At 44.1% G+C, this 16,592-nt stretch overlaps 1 long non-coding RNA gene across 1 annotated transcript in view; it reads left to right on the top strand.

Annotated features, from left to right (window-relative positions):
- LOC310672578 overlaps window positions 1-16,592 on the top strand; it is a 194,691-nt gene that overhangs the window by 143,212 nt on the left and 34,887 nt on the right. The window lies entirely within an intron of this gene.

Genomic DNA, 16,592 nt, shown 5'->3' with positions numbered 1-16,592 from the left:
GTGTGTGTGTGTATTAGACAAAATGGAATCCATTAGATGTGCATATTGGAAGAACTTTGCACTAAAAGGCTGCTGAATTTTCAAGAGGACTTGTTTAATTAAAAAAAATGCAAACTGATGTGGAGAATTTTAAACTTAAGATTGGAAAAATGAGAAACTGAAATGGAGATATTTGCTTCTCTCAATCTGCACTGCTTTCCTGGTGCTGGAGCACTCCGGGTGAGTAATGTGTATTAGATTGCCCTTCATCACTAATTAGAATTATTCCATAATATATTTAGATCAGGACATGTACACAGACTCCAAGACCAGCATCTCTAGTCATCAATGCAGGAAATACCTTCATTCTCGAACCCTAGCATGTTAATAAATCATCATCATCTACATATATCACCCTTCACCTGAGGATCACAGAGACCACCACTACACACAATGTTGTGTATCAAAAGTCTATTCCAAATACATTGTCAGTGGAACTGTATGCCTATTTACCTACAAATAAGTCCTAATGAGTTACTCCCTTGTAAGTGTATATAGGATTGCAGCCTGTGGTTTCCTTAGAGACAGTGCTGCTTACTTTAATTAGCATATGCTTCTCCACAGCTTTCAGACTAAAATGTAAATATTCAACCATTATTTAACAACTTGGAAAGTAAATAGGTAGAGAATCAGCATCCTGGGCTGTACATTGCAAAAGCAGAAGCCAGCACAATGATTCCCACTAGTGGAATGGGGCTTTCCTCCCCTCTCCTCCCCCTACATCGCCTCACGCTCTCCCCAATTCTGCTCTGGAGGGTTGGGAGAACCCACAGAATAGTGCACGGGGAAGGAGAGAAGAGGAGATTGTTCCATTGGGAAAGCAGAAATGCTTGCACCAACGGAACAATCTCATTAGTCCTGTGTTGAATACAGCCCATTCAGAATGGCTGACTTTTTAAAAATCCCCACTGAGAAGAACAGCCTTTCTTTTTCAAAAGGATAATTTTTGAAGGTGGGCTTTTGCCTTGACCAATTGGGCTAGTCATGGCACCAGCAGATTTGGCAGCCTGTTTAAATTATCTTGACTAGCCAGCCTTTCTAATGATTATTTTGTATTCTTTTAATGGTACTCTAGGTTTTATTGTAGTTGCCCGTTGTCATACACCACCTTGATAGTTTGTATGAGGATGGGGACTGTCAACAAACAAACAAATTGTGCTGCTCTGAATGTTTTGCTGTTGTGCTCACTTAGCTGTCCCAGCTGGCCATATTCAAAAGACAGAGGCTCTATCCTTTGCACTTGACTCTCAATAAAAGTTGCCACAAAGCTTCAAAAGCTTATCTTTGTTTTTTGCAACTCCATGACACCCTGGGCCAACGAAAGGCAGCCACTGACTGGAGGCCTTGTGTGTTGTTGGCTCTGATGTATGAACAATCTCCTGAAGAGAAAATAAAGGCAAAAGGAGAGAGAAAAGGAATGTTTGCAGGCCTAGAATTTAGTGTAAAGTTCTGATATATAAACCCATCTGGCCCCATGAATCCAAAGGTGGGGGGTGGGGTGGGATTTTGAGAGATAATTAATAGTGTGCACAAGATTTCCATTTGGGAAAGAGGCAGAGCTGCGAAAGAGATTAAATTCACCCCTGGTGGAAAGCCCGCTGAAATGACACCAGGACCGTGATTGGCCCCAAACATTTTAACTATCCCATTTAATGCTATTCATGCTCTAGTGGAGATGAAAATGTTTATACTAAATGAGAAACTCTAAATGCTTTGCAAATATAATAGAGTGTGAGGTTTATATGTGTTCTCATTTATGGGGATGGCTGGAGAGACACAGCCCTGGGCCTCAGCAGCCGCTAACTGTTTTCCTCAGTTCCCGTAAAAAGTAAAGTGGCTTTGGAATACAAGTGGTCAGTACTTATACGGAACCCAAAGCCTCTGAGGGAGAGGCTGCTGCTGAAGTCTGGCAAGACGAGAAAAACTGGAAAGGAAATGACTTCTGAGGAGGGTGGAGGGGACAGCACAGAAACCTGGCAGGGGCTTATCAGGGAATATCTTAGGCCAGGAGCAAAACAAGACAGAATGCCGATGAAGGTTAAGGGCCAGAGAGAGAACTGGGACCCAGAGCCAAAGGGCAGGAATGAAGTGGCAGGCCAGCTGAGATGATCATATTCCACTAAGTAATACAGTGGTACCTCGGGTTAAGAACTTAATTCGTTCTGGAGGTCCGTTCTTAACCTGAAACTGTTCTTAACCTGAGGTAATGGGGCCTCTTGCTGCCGCCACGCGATTTCTGTTCTCATCCTGAGGTAAAGTTCTTAACCCAAGGTACTATTTCTGGGTTAGCGGAGTCTGTAACCTGAAGCGACTGTAACCTGAAGCGTATGTAACCCGAGGTACCACTGTACAGAGATCTTCCCAGTAGAAGAGGGACTAGATAATGGGGCAAGAAGATTCTGGTAGAATCCAAGGAATGGATCCAGGTTGGGGGCCACCGTCAGCTCTAGGCTTTGGAGGGTCCATGGACAAGACACCGTACCCTCCAGTATTTCTCTGATGAAAATTGGGATGTCCTATTCAATAATAATAATAATACCTCACCCATCTGACTGGTTTGCCACTCTGGGAAACTTCCAGCATATTTAAAAACATAATAAGACGTTAAACATTTTTAAAAAAACCTTCCCTATTTAGGGCTGCCTTCAGATGTCTTATGAGTCAGATAACTCCATACCCTCCAACAATTCTCCGATGAAAACAGGGACATCCTAAGGGACATTCTGGGATCAAATCAGAAACTGGGATGGCTTCTGTAAATCTGGGACGTCCCTGGAAAATAGGGACACTTGGAGGGTCTGAAACACTCCTTGCCACTTGTGTCAGTGTGTTGGCCTCCGAACTGCCATTACCGTTGGCTCCTTCTCCTCCTTGCTACTGCCTGCTTGGTTGCTAAAAAGAGAGCCAGCGAGGTAGCAGGGAGCTCTTCCTCACGGCCACTTTGGTCTGGGCTAGGGTGAGAGGCAGGTAAACGAGCTGAAGGAAACAGAACCTGGTCGAGAGGACTAAGTTCCTGTTGAGGTAGTGGACCTTCAGAAGATACTTGACTCTGCCGATCTTTGACCCTGGCCTTGATTGCTGGATATAAGTTACCCGAAACAAGGACCTTCCTAGGCTGCAAAAGCACTTGCTTTTCTAAAGGTGCTGAGCAGCTTTACTGCAGGTGCCCCTGAGCATAAGAACACAGTTAATACTCTTTTGCAAATCCTGCTCATTTCAAAGAGGTAGGTTTGCATGGGAGAACCTCCTTTGGTGCTGTCCTTGTTATTAAAGTCTCTCTGAAAGTTACATTTCAAAAGTAAGTACCAAAATACTTCCGCAACTCAAAACTTAAGAATTTGAATTTTGAAAACTGCATGTAATTTCATCTCAGCTCTGTGTGGTGCCTCCTCGTTTTCAGTGAAATAAAAGAGGAAGGGTGAGTATATCATACACCACTATCTCTCTTCAAGCCATGCCTGATTTGTCTTCATTAATTTTGAGACACCAACAGGAACAGCCCACGGTCTTTAAGATTAATAAAAAAATGTGGGATCACTGCCCTGGAGTGCAAGCGCTGTGTGTGACTTGGCTCACAAGTTGTCTAGGCTAAGACACAGCATGGGTGTCCTGTCTGGCTAGTGCTCCTAGCTGTCATCCAGAGGTTATTTCATTCACTAAACAATCTGTCTCCAAGGCCTTCCAACTCACCACCCAAATGCAGTTCCAGGAACATCTTCGAGCTTGGTTGTTATGAAAGGTTATCACACCCATCACAACAAATCTCTCCAAGTTATGTGACGGTTGCCAGTTCTAGGTACAGGGAAGGAGCTTCTTGCTTCCTACAAATGAAATTGGTGATTGCAGCAATAAGAACTCGCTTGAATCCCTTCTCCCTGCCACATATATGGACTACAGATGGGACTACAACTCCCATCATCTGTGACCACTGTCCTTGGGACTGAGGGGAACTGGAGTCCAACAATGTTTGGAAGGCCACAGGTTCTTCACCTTTTAGTTAACTCATCCCCCTGCCTTCAAATGCAATTTCCACTTCTGGACAGAGTCATCGTTCCTTTAAAAGCTGAATGCCAAGCATGAGCCTTGATGTCCATCTTTGCTATTGTTAATACAAGGAGAGACTGGAGCTCAGTAGCAGAGCACATGCACTGCATGCAGAATGTCAGTCCTGTGCACCTTCAGTTAAAAGGCTGTCTGAGAACAAATGCTGTGAAATGCCTCTGTCCAAGACCTTTTGGAGAGATGTGGTTCCTCAGAATAGACTATACTGGACTGGAAAGACAACTAAGCTGCCAGTATACAGCCTAAGTCCCGTTTCTGCCAGTGCTTCAGCACCCCAAATGAAGGGTAAAATATATATTGACAGGGGTAATAAATATAATTTCCAGGTTCCCTAGCTTGGTTGTTCGGCTGTCTCCTTTTTGATTGTTTGGATTACTGGAAACAAGTTGCTGACACATGTTTTACCAGACACATTTGTGATGCATCATGGCCTACTTGCGGCTGTGTCATAAACTTTTCACTTACCCAAAATCATATCCCTTGCATGAATAATTACATAAACCATAGCTGTACACATAGACTAACCCTGACTAGTTGGCAAGAGGAGGTCTCTGAAACAACCTGGAATGTAAGTGGGAGTCCTTATCTCAGGATTAACAACCTCTAAATCTTGATGCTTGATGCTTGATCTTGGAGACAGATAAGGGACGCGGGTGGCGCTGTGGGTTAAACCACAGAGCCTAGGACTTGCTGATCAGAAGGTCGATGGTTCAAATCCTCGCGATGGGGTGAGCTCCCATTGTTCAGTCCCTGCTTCTGCCCACCTAGCAGTTTGAAAGCACGTTAAAGTGCAAGTAGATAAATAGGTACCGCTCCGGCGGAAAGGTAAACAGCATTTCCGTGCGTTGCTCTGGTTCACCAGAAGCGGCTTAGTCATGCTGGCCACATGACCCAGAAGCTGTATGCCGGCTCCCTCGGCCAATAAAGCGAGATGAGCGCCACAACCCCAGAGTTGGTCACGACTGGACCTAATGGTCAGGGGTCCCTTTACCTTACCTTAAATCTTGATGCTGTCAGCAAACCATAACAGCAAGCTTTCCACTCTCACAAGATTATTGCTCCATTAAAATGACGACACTTGACGGAAGCCTGTTCAGGTTTGCAGCAAATATACTTGTGAAAACATGTTTTCTACGTGCACAATATAGCAAAGGGTGAGACTACCTCTCTTTCAGGTCTCTTCCACATGGACCATTTCTCTTGACATTGCCCTCTTTTGCTTTCCTACCAAGGTTGCTTCCGTGCAACCTGTTTATTGAGCCTTTACCCTGATTGATTTGCAGGAAGATTAGACAATGCTGGAGCATTAATCCTAATTTGCTTGTGGGGACATTAGATGACATTGCATCAAAGCAGGTGCCATCCCACTTTCCATTTTCCTGTCTTGCAAAAGTCAGTGGTTTTCCCATCTTGCAAAAGTCTGATCTAAGGAGGGAGCTAGTTTGTTGTGCAAGATCTCCCAATCACCTAAAATTGTGCAATGTGAGTTTGCCAATAGGTGATGGAATCTCATCCAAAAATAGTGACAATCTGGAAGTGGCCTTCATTTTTATAGATAAATCCAATCGTTACAGTTAATCCATTGCATTCTGGTATTTTCTGCGCTGCCATTCCATCTGGCTATCTGAAGTAGAGCTGAGTAACTACAGTCATACCTCAGGTTACAGATACTTCAGGTTGCGCATTTTCACGTTTCGCACTGTGCCGAACCTGGAAGTTAGAGCTTAATAATTATTTCACTATTAATATACTTCTTCCTAATTGTATTTCAGTTCAACAATTACTTTGATAAAATACATATTTTGTTATGTACAAATGGCTTTAGATACCTATTAGGTCCATAAATTACCATATAGCATATATTCAACACAAAAAAACAGCGAAAATTTGTTGTTGACAAAAGACAGCAGGACATACAATGGGCCCCATTACCTTCAGTAGCTTAGGGCCTCATCAAACCTAAATCCAGCCCTGAATATAAGGGAATTAGTGTTACAGGTAGAGTGGCAAGTTCTGGCAATCCTAGTTACAGGGGATTTTTGCTGAATAAGACATACTTTTGTGAGTAACGTAATAGAATGATCTTTGCCATGGCAAAGGCCATTCATTGCTGGAAACTCTATTACTTTTGTCTACATTATTATTCCCAACTGGAAATTCAGGGAAGTTCCCTTGCAGCTCTCCATCCTCCACAAACTGTAGCAAATACAGTGCTTTCAAAAGCAATTCCCCACTGTTTAATGAGACCTTACCTTTTGTTCATTAGAGGATTATTCACATCCATTCTCTCCCCCCACCCCCACCCCCTTTTTTAACATTCCCAGACATTTCAAAGCAAACAGCTCTTAACTGAAACTGTCTTTAACTTGCTTCAAACTTTCAACCACTGATTCCTTCTGATGTTTGTGTAACTCCATAATTAACTCAAGTCACTTCTAATTTGCTAAACCCGGCCAAAGAGAGCTGTATAAATGCAGATAGAGAAGTGGGCAGAAATGAGGATTCCTTAGATTCCAGTCTTCCCTGGTGACAAGGAGAAATGGGCCTGCCTTGGGTGAAATTTGATTGACGTGAGTTGCATTAGTGAACCTGAAAGAGGAGAAGAACCCAAATCATCCCAAACTAAATATACAGTGGTACCTTGGGTTAAGAACTTAATTCGTTCTGGAGGTCCGTTCTTAACCTGAAACTGTTCTTAACCTGAAACACCACTTTAGCTAATGGGGCCTCTTGCTGCCGCCACGCCACCACCGCACGATCTCTGTTCTCATCCTGAAGCAAAGTTCTTAACCTGAGGTACTATTTCTGGGTTAGCGGACTCTGTAACCTCAATTGTCTGTAATCTGAATCGTCTGTAACCCGAGGTACCACTGTACTTTGTGTGAGGTATGTGTGCATGTGTGGCGATTTAGAAAAATACAGGGAGAAGTGACATTTTCTCTCTTTTTAAAAATGTCTTCCAAAAACTTACCTGCTTTCTCCTCATACTGCATATGGAAAGCACTGCTTTGCGATGAAAAGAAGAGATTTGAAAAACCACTCAACATGCCTCCAGAGACGTCTGTTAGCAGAGCAACAGGCCATGGCCTTGCTGGCAGGCCACTCTCTGGGATCCATTTATCGCCTCGTCCAATATCCCCCCATCCATCAAGCTTCTCCTCCACCCTCCTTTCCCGGCTCCAGCATTTCCTCCAGCTGCCTCTTCCCCTCCACCTGCTGTGCTGGGCTTTGGAACTCTCCTGCTTTCCATTAATAGTCTTGCTTTTCCGATAAACAATGATTGAGAACCATCTCAGAGTGGTAGCCTATAAATCAAACAACTGCCACTTTTGATTTGGGAAGAGGGGAAGTTGTTGCATGGTGGGGGGAGAGAGAATACTGGAAGGAATGATGCAAAAGGTTACTGCGGAGAAGAGACTGATTTAGAGGTGAAGGGGGAATGTGAAAGGGGGGTGATTTATATCAGAAAATAAAGAGTGGACCCCCCCCCCAAATGAATAAAAAAACATGGAAGAGCAAATTGAGCCATGTGGGTAGATCAACCATTCATTCCTAAAGTTATTAGCAATTCGTCTAGTGGCATCACAAGACTGCTGGGGGGATATCAGATGGCTCCCACTCCCCTCCTCTTTGCATGGATAAGGTGGCGTTGTGGTCTAAACCACTGAGCCTCTTGGGTTTGCCAATCAGAAGGTTGCTGCTTCAAATCCCCATGATGGGGTGAGCTCCTGTTGCTCTGTCCCAGCTCCTGCCAACCTAGCAGTTCGAAAGCACACCAGTGCAAGTAGATAAATAGGTACTGTTGCAGCAGGAAGGTAAACAATGTTTCTGTGCGCTCTGGCTTCCATCACGGTCCACCGTGTACCAGTAGTGGTTTAGTCATGCTGGCCACATGACCCGGAAAGCTGTCTGTGGACCAACACCAGCTCCCTCGGCCTGAAAGCAAGATGAGCACCGCAACCCCATAGGTGCCTTTGACTGGACCAAACCATCCAGGGGTCTTTTACCCCTCTTTGCATTGTTACTGGCTCCTCCACTCCAACAACTTGTAGTGGAGGTAATGGCGATTTGCAAGAGAATTAAAACAATCAATGTCTTTCAACAAATAAACAGGCAAAGACAATGCTGTAGCCATAGTATTCATTTGCTTAGCTGTAAGCTATAATAAAGAAAAAAGACATTCAGAGTTGAGCCAGAAATTTGGCTCTTAATTTCCCAACAGCCAATGCAAAGACACACACACGTTAACAGCACACACCTGATGTAACAAAACTTTCCCAGCAGCTAAAGTCAAGACAGATATTTCCCACAAGGATCTTTATAGGAAGGACTCTGGGTAACATCAATTTTAGCCACCTATAATTCTATTTTTTAAATAGGTTTTATTGGATTTGCTGGTTTTGTAACTGATTTGTAATGACTTTTTGTCAAATACAACAAATAAATGATTGATTGATATAAGAGCATCTTGCTTTAGAGAATAGCATCTTGATGAGCTTTCCAAGAGGAATTAGCTGTTGAAGTGGACCTTTAGAGGAGAAAACAATTTGGCTTGTTGAATAGAAATTTCTCAGTTAAATGTGGCAACTCTAACTCAGTTGGTAGAGCACAAGACTCTTAATCTCACAGTTGTGAGTTTGAGCCCCACGTTCGGCACAAATATTCTTGCACTGCAGAGGGTTGGACTAGATGACCCTTGTGATCCCTTCCAACTCTACAATTCTGTTCTTATGAACTACTTCAAAGCTTGGTAAAATTAATGCCAAGCTGTTCCTTCTCACAGACGTTACCAGCAGGTCTATCTCCTTTTTCAGCCCACCCCTGGTCAGAGGTAATGTAACTGCATCAGCTGAACTTTCTGTTTCATAAAACTATTCAGTCCAGAGTCTAAAGTTACTCTGAGGGCTACCTACCAAAACTGTACTGCAACGGAGCTTTTGCCTTCCCCTGAAGAAGCAGCGTGTGCAAGAGCTAGCTGGGAGCTGTTCCTCAGCAAGTACTTCTTTCCGGACACTTGTTGCTCTGTGCTTGTAGCAACCGGTGCCCAGAACTGTATACTGCAGTCTGATTCAGGGCGATGGAGAGGTGGTCCTGCTTCCATTCATGAAAGTCCAGAGCCATTTCCTTTCCTAGCAGATGCAGGTCTTTCCAGAAGTGCTTGGAATACCAAAGTCAGGATGACTTATCAGCCTTTCTCAACCTGTGGGTCCCCAGATGTTGTTGAACTACAACTCCCATCACCCGTAGCTAGCAAGGCCAGAGCTCAGGGATGATGGGAGTTGTGGTCCAACAACATCTGGGGACCCACAGGTTGAGAAAATCCAGCCAGATGGATTCTCGAAGGTCGTGATGACTGGTCACCATAAACAAAGCCACTGTTTCTGGGTGAGAGGGAACAAGGCTGCAGCCACAGGATCCAGCTATAGCTTCAGAGGTGCGTCTGTTTCGTTAACCGGCTGTTTTAATTATGGGCAGCACTACTAGCTGTATATAGTTCTGTACCTTCGTAATAGCACCATGGTTCATTTTATACATCATTACTTCTGGAGCTCCAAAAGACAGCAATGATAAGTTTATGATAAGTCTATGCCAGATAGTTCTACAAATGATGGGTAGTTACTCTTTTTTTTAAAATTTGAAAGCTGGAATCTGGGGGTTGTGGTTCATTCTGCGGGACCAATTGCGCCCTTGGTGCCCGGAGGCCCTGAGTCTCAATGTAGGAGCAGCCAAGAGCCATTAGTTCTCATCTGAAAGCAGGTGGCTAGAGAAGTCAGTACTGAAAATCCTTCCTTCATCCCACTCATCAATGTACAGGTTCTATATCTGAACAAATAAGCAAATAATAATTCGTCTACTCATCCTCCAACTTATCTCACTTTTTCCTTCAGAAGCGCTAAAAAGAAAACACAAGGAGCCCAAAGCCCAGAGCTGCCACGTTGTGAACCTGCCTTTCATGTTTCTTGACAATGTCAAGACATTCCCTTCATTTTTGTTTTCCCCGAACTGTCACGGGTTGTCGCATTCCTCCGCTCATGCCCTTGATCGAAAAACTTTACTGAGCCTGAAGAAAGAATATGCTGGTTGTTATTGTGTTTATTTATTACTTTTGCTTCTTCTCCTGCTGGTTGTCATCGTGTTTATTTGTTGCTTTCCCTTTCCCTCTTGAGAGCATCAAGAATTACAATGTATGCTCATATAAACATAGCAATGTATGCCTCTGGCCCAATCCACTCCCGGCCTGCAGCCCATGAGGGAAGGCAGTTTGTGGGTTGACCACAGAGCAATCCCACGTGCAAAAGGAGTTTTATAAACCGTTCTGAGGTGTTTAAAAAACCACAAAAAAAACCACAATCAAGCGGTGTATAGATTTTATGAAATAGATAAGACAATAAATAACTGCAAGCAGACCACACTTCTTTCCAAGTTGCCTTGTTTCGGGGAAGGGGGTTCGGCAACCTGTAGAAAATTTTATGCAGCCCTTGGACTGGTTGACAAGAGACAATGAACTTATGTCATTGGCAAGATTTGCTGAGTGTCTATGCATAGTTTTTATTTTTATTTTGAATACACATATAAAAAAAACCCCTTTTGCACAGTGTACATGCACCCAAACAGTTCCCAGAATTCCAGTGGGTTAGAGAGAGAGAGATGTGTTTTAAATATATGGTGTGGTTGTGACCTATGGCAGGGTAACAATGCCACAGGGTGAATGCTTTCATTTTAAAGATTTTAAGAATCTTTGGAGGGTTACTAAAGGCCCGTTGTTCACAGATTTTACACAGCCCTATAGTTATGCCCCACTCTAGGGAGAGGACGGATGGGAAGTGCATTCTTATGAGTGGGTTGCTGGCAGCCGTCAGCTTGTGTTTACAGGCGCCTCAGCCAAGTGCTTTCTCCTGGTGACCCTTTTATCCTGACTAAGCCTGGTTTCCTGTATACATGCTGCACATTTATCCTCTCCCTCTCTCTTTCTTAGCCCCCCTCCTTTTCTCACTCATCTTCTTGCAGGGCATACTGCTTCCTTCTCATTTTTTCAACTCTACCTGTCAATCAGGCTCAGCAGCACTTTTGATTATTGAACTGTAAGGTGTCGGACTGAAAGCTCACCCTGGCTTCCCTCGCTTATACCACACAGAGGGCCAAGCAAGGCATTCTGGGTAAACATGTCATGGTGGCCTGACGTTCCTGTTTTAAAAGGAAAAAGCTCCTTCAGGAGAACATAGGAAGGCAGCAATAGATTTGTAGTTAAGCGTAGCAGTAGGGCTACGGAGTTGATGGTTTCCCCCTCTCCCCAAGTTCTTAGGATGCACCATTAAATTAGAGAATACCTTTGAAACATGGCTATAAGCAATGCCACTGCCACTGGTGAATTCTAGTATTTAATTTGTTGCATTGTTCCCGTTCTTCATTTCTCCTGCTCCCTTATTAAACAGTAGCGGCCATGACAATGCATTTAATCGGGGCAGGTTTCCACAGCACAGCCAGTGGCACACAAAGGTTTTCATCAGACAGGAACAGGTCAGTATCGCACAGAACTTCATTCCTGCCAACAAGGTCAGATAGGATGCAAGTCTTTTATATGGCTCGCCAAGAGATGCTGGTGACGCTACTGGGAGGAGTAGGATTTTGCAAGTGTGCAGAGAATTGCTTTGCTGAAGAGCATTGCTTTGCTTACTTAAAGGTAAAGGGACCCCTGACCATTAGGTCCAGTCGTGACCGACTCTGGGGTTGCGGCGCTCATCTCGTGTTATTGGCCGAGGGAGCCGGCGTACAGCTTCCAGGTCATGTGGCCAGCATGACTAAGCTGCTTCTGGTGAACCAGAGCAGTGCACGGAAACACCATTTACCTTCCCGCCAGAGTATTGATCTACTTGCACTTTGACGTGCTTTTGAACTGCTAGGTTGGCAGGAGCAGGGACTGAGCAACGGGAGCTCACCCCATCACAGGGATTCGAACTGCCGACCTTCTGATCGGCAAATCCTAGGCGTCCCTCTGCTTTGCTACTTAATTCCCCCTAAAATATCCCCGACAGGATCTGGGAAGTCTCCATTGTGACTGACCACTCTTCTTATGTATAGGGAGCTATTAAAGTGATCTCATGCAGCAATACAAAATCTCCAGTGCCACCAGTGTCCTGAGGGCACCCTGTCTTCATCTCCCCACCCCCTTTCATTTATTTATTTTAGAAAATTTCCTAATAGTTTAATATTCAAAATAATCTCAAAGTGATATATAAAGTATAGATCAAATGCAATGCAAAAGAACTCAAAATTATATACAAAATAGAACTCAAATACAAATGAAAAAATTCTGTTGGAGTAACAGCCGTATCCTTCAAGAAAAAATCCCAGCCCATAAGTTTCATATGATCCAGGTCCTGTAATTTCAGTGCTTTCCCAATATCTGGACACTACTGTATTAATTTTCTTACATTTATATCCCTCCTTTTCTTCCCCATCATGAGACTCAAGGTAGCATACGAGGTCTTCTAACCAAATCAGTCTAGAACTGCTTAGCTTCTCCAAGGTGGTGGCCTCATGCAGGCCAGCCTACTTAAACTGAATCTGGAGAAGACTGAAGTAATGATTACCTTTACACCATGGAACTTGTTAGGACTCCATCATTGATGTGGTTTGGTCACCTCTAGACACTCAGCCATCTGAGTCTGAGTGTACTCATGAATCCACAGCCAAATCTCAACACCCAGCTTGTGTCTATGTGCATAAAAAGTAGACTGCATCCTTTTCTTTCCACGTCATACACAAGCAAATATCATTGGTCCCTCTGTAACTTTAGGGCTAGTCTACTGCAGGGCTCTCCATGGGGATGTCCTTGATGAGGTTGCGGCCTACCTTCTGAAAGGCATGCTGAGAATGCATGACACCAGCCTCTGGCACCATCTTCTTATGGTTCATGGTCTCTCCAGGCTTCAACGTCATTCACTAGGACAGCAGCTCTCTAATGTTTCTATAGCAGATTGCTAGCAATAAAATGTTTGCTTTTCCTCAGAACCCAGCCATGGGTCCCTTGGCATTGTGGCTGTACATGATGGCCCCAATATATCCACTGCTGTCCATCTGTAAAGCACTGTCCGCATGACCGAGAGCTGAGCCTTGTCCACCATTGGACAGGCGGGCTTGGAATCAATGCGCTTGCAAAGGGTTCAGTAGGACTCTTCCCATTTTATTGTTTCTAATGATAGGGAGACAGAGGACAAAGATGTGGGTTCTCCAATGCTGAGCACCCAGCCATAAGCCGATGATTTTCTTATTCAAATCCTTGAGAGCATTTCTTGGAACAAACAGCATGAATGAGCAGTGCTGTTATTCCCCCAAAATGGCTATGCTGAGTGATAATTGTCAGGGCATTATTGAATGGGGAGGAGAGAGAGAAAGAGAGGGAGAGGAGAGGAGAGGAAGGAGGATGCCACTTGTGAGTTATTCCCCTCTCTCCTTCACAAATAAACACAGATGCCAGAAAAGATCAGCCATCTCTGCACAATGCACGTCTTCCCCTCCCTCCCACTCGTCTTATGCAGGGAGACTTGTTTTAGATGACAGCTGTGGGAAAATAAAGGGGAAATGCTTGAATATATGGAAGGCCAGGAGCAGCTGAAGATATTTAGACCCTCTAAAGCTACACACAGCACTTTCTACTGCCGGATTTGTTTTTGTTTAAAAAGGAGAGACGTGGGGAAGTCTGACATTGCTTGCCTAGGATGCTTGAAGTTAGGTTGTTTTTTTGCAAAGCAAGCTAGAGGTCTTTTGCTAAACTCACACCTCCTGGATTCCATGAATGTCACTGGGAAGCCTAGCCATAGCCCTTTAGGTTAGTCAAAGTGGTTGTCTGAAAACCAGTGCTGGTCCATGAGCCATTGGCTGCTGGTCCACGGTGATGCCACCAAACCCCAAGTTGAGTGGGATGCTTGAGGGACTAAATATGCAACTCGTCCCTGGCATGTTTGGAAAATTACCTGTCTACCACACCACATCAGATAGTTTGAGAAGCACTGTCTTAGGTTTCTTGTGATGGAGCTACTAAGTACTCCAGTTTATCAAGCAGCTTAATCCTCTCTCCCCAGGGAACCCTGGGAACTGTACAGTGGTACCTCGGGTTACATACGCTTCAGGTTACATACGCTTCAGGTTACAGACTCCGCTAACCCAGAAATAGTGCTTCAGGTTAAGAACTTTGCTTCAGGATGAGAACAGAAATCGTGCTCCGGCGGCGCGGCAGCAGCAGGAGGCCCCATTAGCTAAAGTGGTGCTTCAGGTTAAGAACAGTTTCAGGTTAAGTACAGATCTCCAGAACAAATTAAGTACTTAACCTGAGGTACCACTGTAGTTCTTTAAGGGGGCTAGAAATCCTTAGTAGACGATTCCCAACCTCCACAACAAATTCCACTTTGAATGATTCTTTGGAGCAAACCATGACAGTTTTGCTGGTATCCATTTAAGGGTGTATTGTAGATCTGTCTGTATGAGATTACTCCGTGGCATTTAGTCATTTTTCCTTAGGAAAAAAAAATGCTTCAAATATAGTGCCTTTCAAAAGTAGTGTCCTTGAAAGACCTCTTCCATGACCCTTTGTATAACCTTACAAAACAAATAATGTTAAATAGAGACCTACCTCCAAATAAAATAAAATAAATCCACATCATATTTTGTACAGATTGTATGACAAGACTGGACAGGACTTTGGAATTGTTATCTAGACATTCAGTCCAAATGGCTGTTTCCGTGAATTTGCTAATTCCTTAGCGATGAGTTATGGTGCATTCATCCACCCATCCATTCATCCATCCATTACAGAATGCCTCAGGGATCTCAGTTATCCACAACCAATCCCATGAGGAATTATTCAGGAAATTGCTTATTAGGCTTTATGTCCGCACCGGAATATGCTCTTGCAGAAAGTGAGGTCCAAGGTCCTCTGCAAGAACATATTGCCCTCCTTAGATGGTGAAGTGTGTGACTTCACTTATTCCCAAATGTGGTAAGTCAGCTCTGCTACATGAGGGTGTGTGTGTCCTCCTGCTCATTCTGTTGAGTAGAAAGTCCTGCCCTCATGGTGCCATTGCATATGAAGCATCATACATGAAGCAGGAGCAGGAGTCTCTTTGTGATGACATCATTTGCACCACTTCCCCTCGTTCTCAAAGCCTAGTTAGCGTCTGAATCTAAGACCACCACCCTTTCTAAGACCATCACCCTTTTGGGACTACAACTCCCTTCATCCCTGACCACTGGTACTGTTAGCTAGGGATGATGGGAGTTGTAGTCCCAAAACATCTGGAGGGCCGAGTTTGGGGATGCCTGACATAGAGCAATGGAGAACAGAGGAAAGTGTGTGGAAGGGGAAGGAAAACACAAGCACCCTCCTCAAAAAAAGCTGCCTCTTTTCTCATTTGTTTTCCCCTCCTCCTTCAAGGAGAGGAAGGAGAAACGCACCATTATTTCAGAGTGACAACTTATCTAACTGCTTGCACGCCTATCAGCTACTGGTTTGTTTGCTCGTTTGTTTGTTTTGTGCGTTTGAAATCTTTCCCAGCCTCACACATAAAAGGATTTCTGTGCAGCTGAGATAAAGGAGCTGGAGCTGGAGGTGGTTGGGTTCCAGCTGGAATAATCTAGCCGGCAAGCCCAAATGGCTCGTCTCCTGCAGCTACTGATTCTGTCCCGGACTCAGCACTCCTCGCATGGCCATTGGCAGATGTTGTTGGGCTCCAACTCCCACCAGCCTCAGTGAACATGGCCAATAGCTTGGGCTGATGGGAGTTGGAGTCCGACAAACATCACCTTGGTGCTATTCAAGTATATATGTGTGAGAGAGAGAGGGGGGGGGAAATAGTAATGGTGGAGAGGGACACAGGCTCCATTACAGTGCTACCCTGGCCTAAACTGGTTTAGTTTTCAAGGTTTCCACAAAGGGACCAATGGGAACTTTATTTTTGGAGTATACTGTACTCAGGAATCTCAAACAAGTCTCTACCCAGTTATCTGATGGAGCTGTAATTCCCAGGATTCCCTGAGGAAATAACCTAAGGGTGCTTCCAGACTGTCATTATTTTCTGGTGGAATTCAATCATATATTGGGAAATTCAGGTTGACAGCTAAAGTGCATTGGGAGCTCTTGTGCAACAAACTTGCTTTCTTTCCCCTGCCCAAATCAGTCTTTTTTTTCCTGCCGATGGGGAAATGTCTTGGAGAGTATGGGATAACAATTTCTTGAAGTAAAGTTGTCTATCCCCGTGGCAAACAAATTGAGATGAATGCTCAAGAAACAGGTTGTCTGGAAGTGACCTAAATGGTTAAGCTTCTCCTTACAGACTTGATGTGGCCTCTCTCTCCATAACCCCAAATCCTGAAGTCCATAAGAGTATATGTAAATATCTGTTTGTAAAAAAAAAAATATTAATGCACAGAAAGAAGGAAAAACAGAGACTGCATGAAGAATGGATGCATGGTTTTCAGAGAAAAAGGCTTTGAAA

The sequence above is a fragment of the Podarcis tiliguerta genome, assembly GCF_965153285.1.
Source record: "Podarcis tiliguerta genome assembly, chromosome: 2".
In the NCBI taxonomy this organism is placed as follows: Eukaryota; Metazoa; Chordata; class Lepidosauria; order Squamata; family Lacertidae; genus Podarcis; species Podarcis tiliguerta.
The sequence above is the reverse complement of the archived record's forward strand: the minus strand, read 5'-3'. Positions and strand labels throughout refer to the sequence as shown.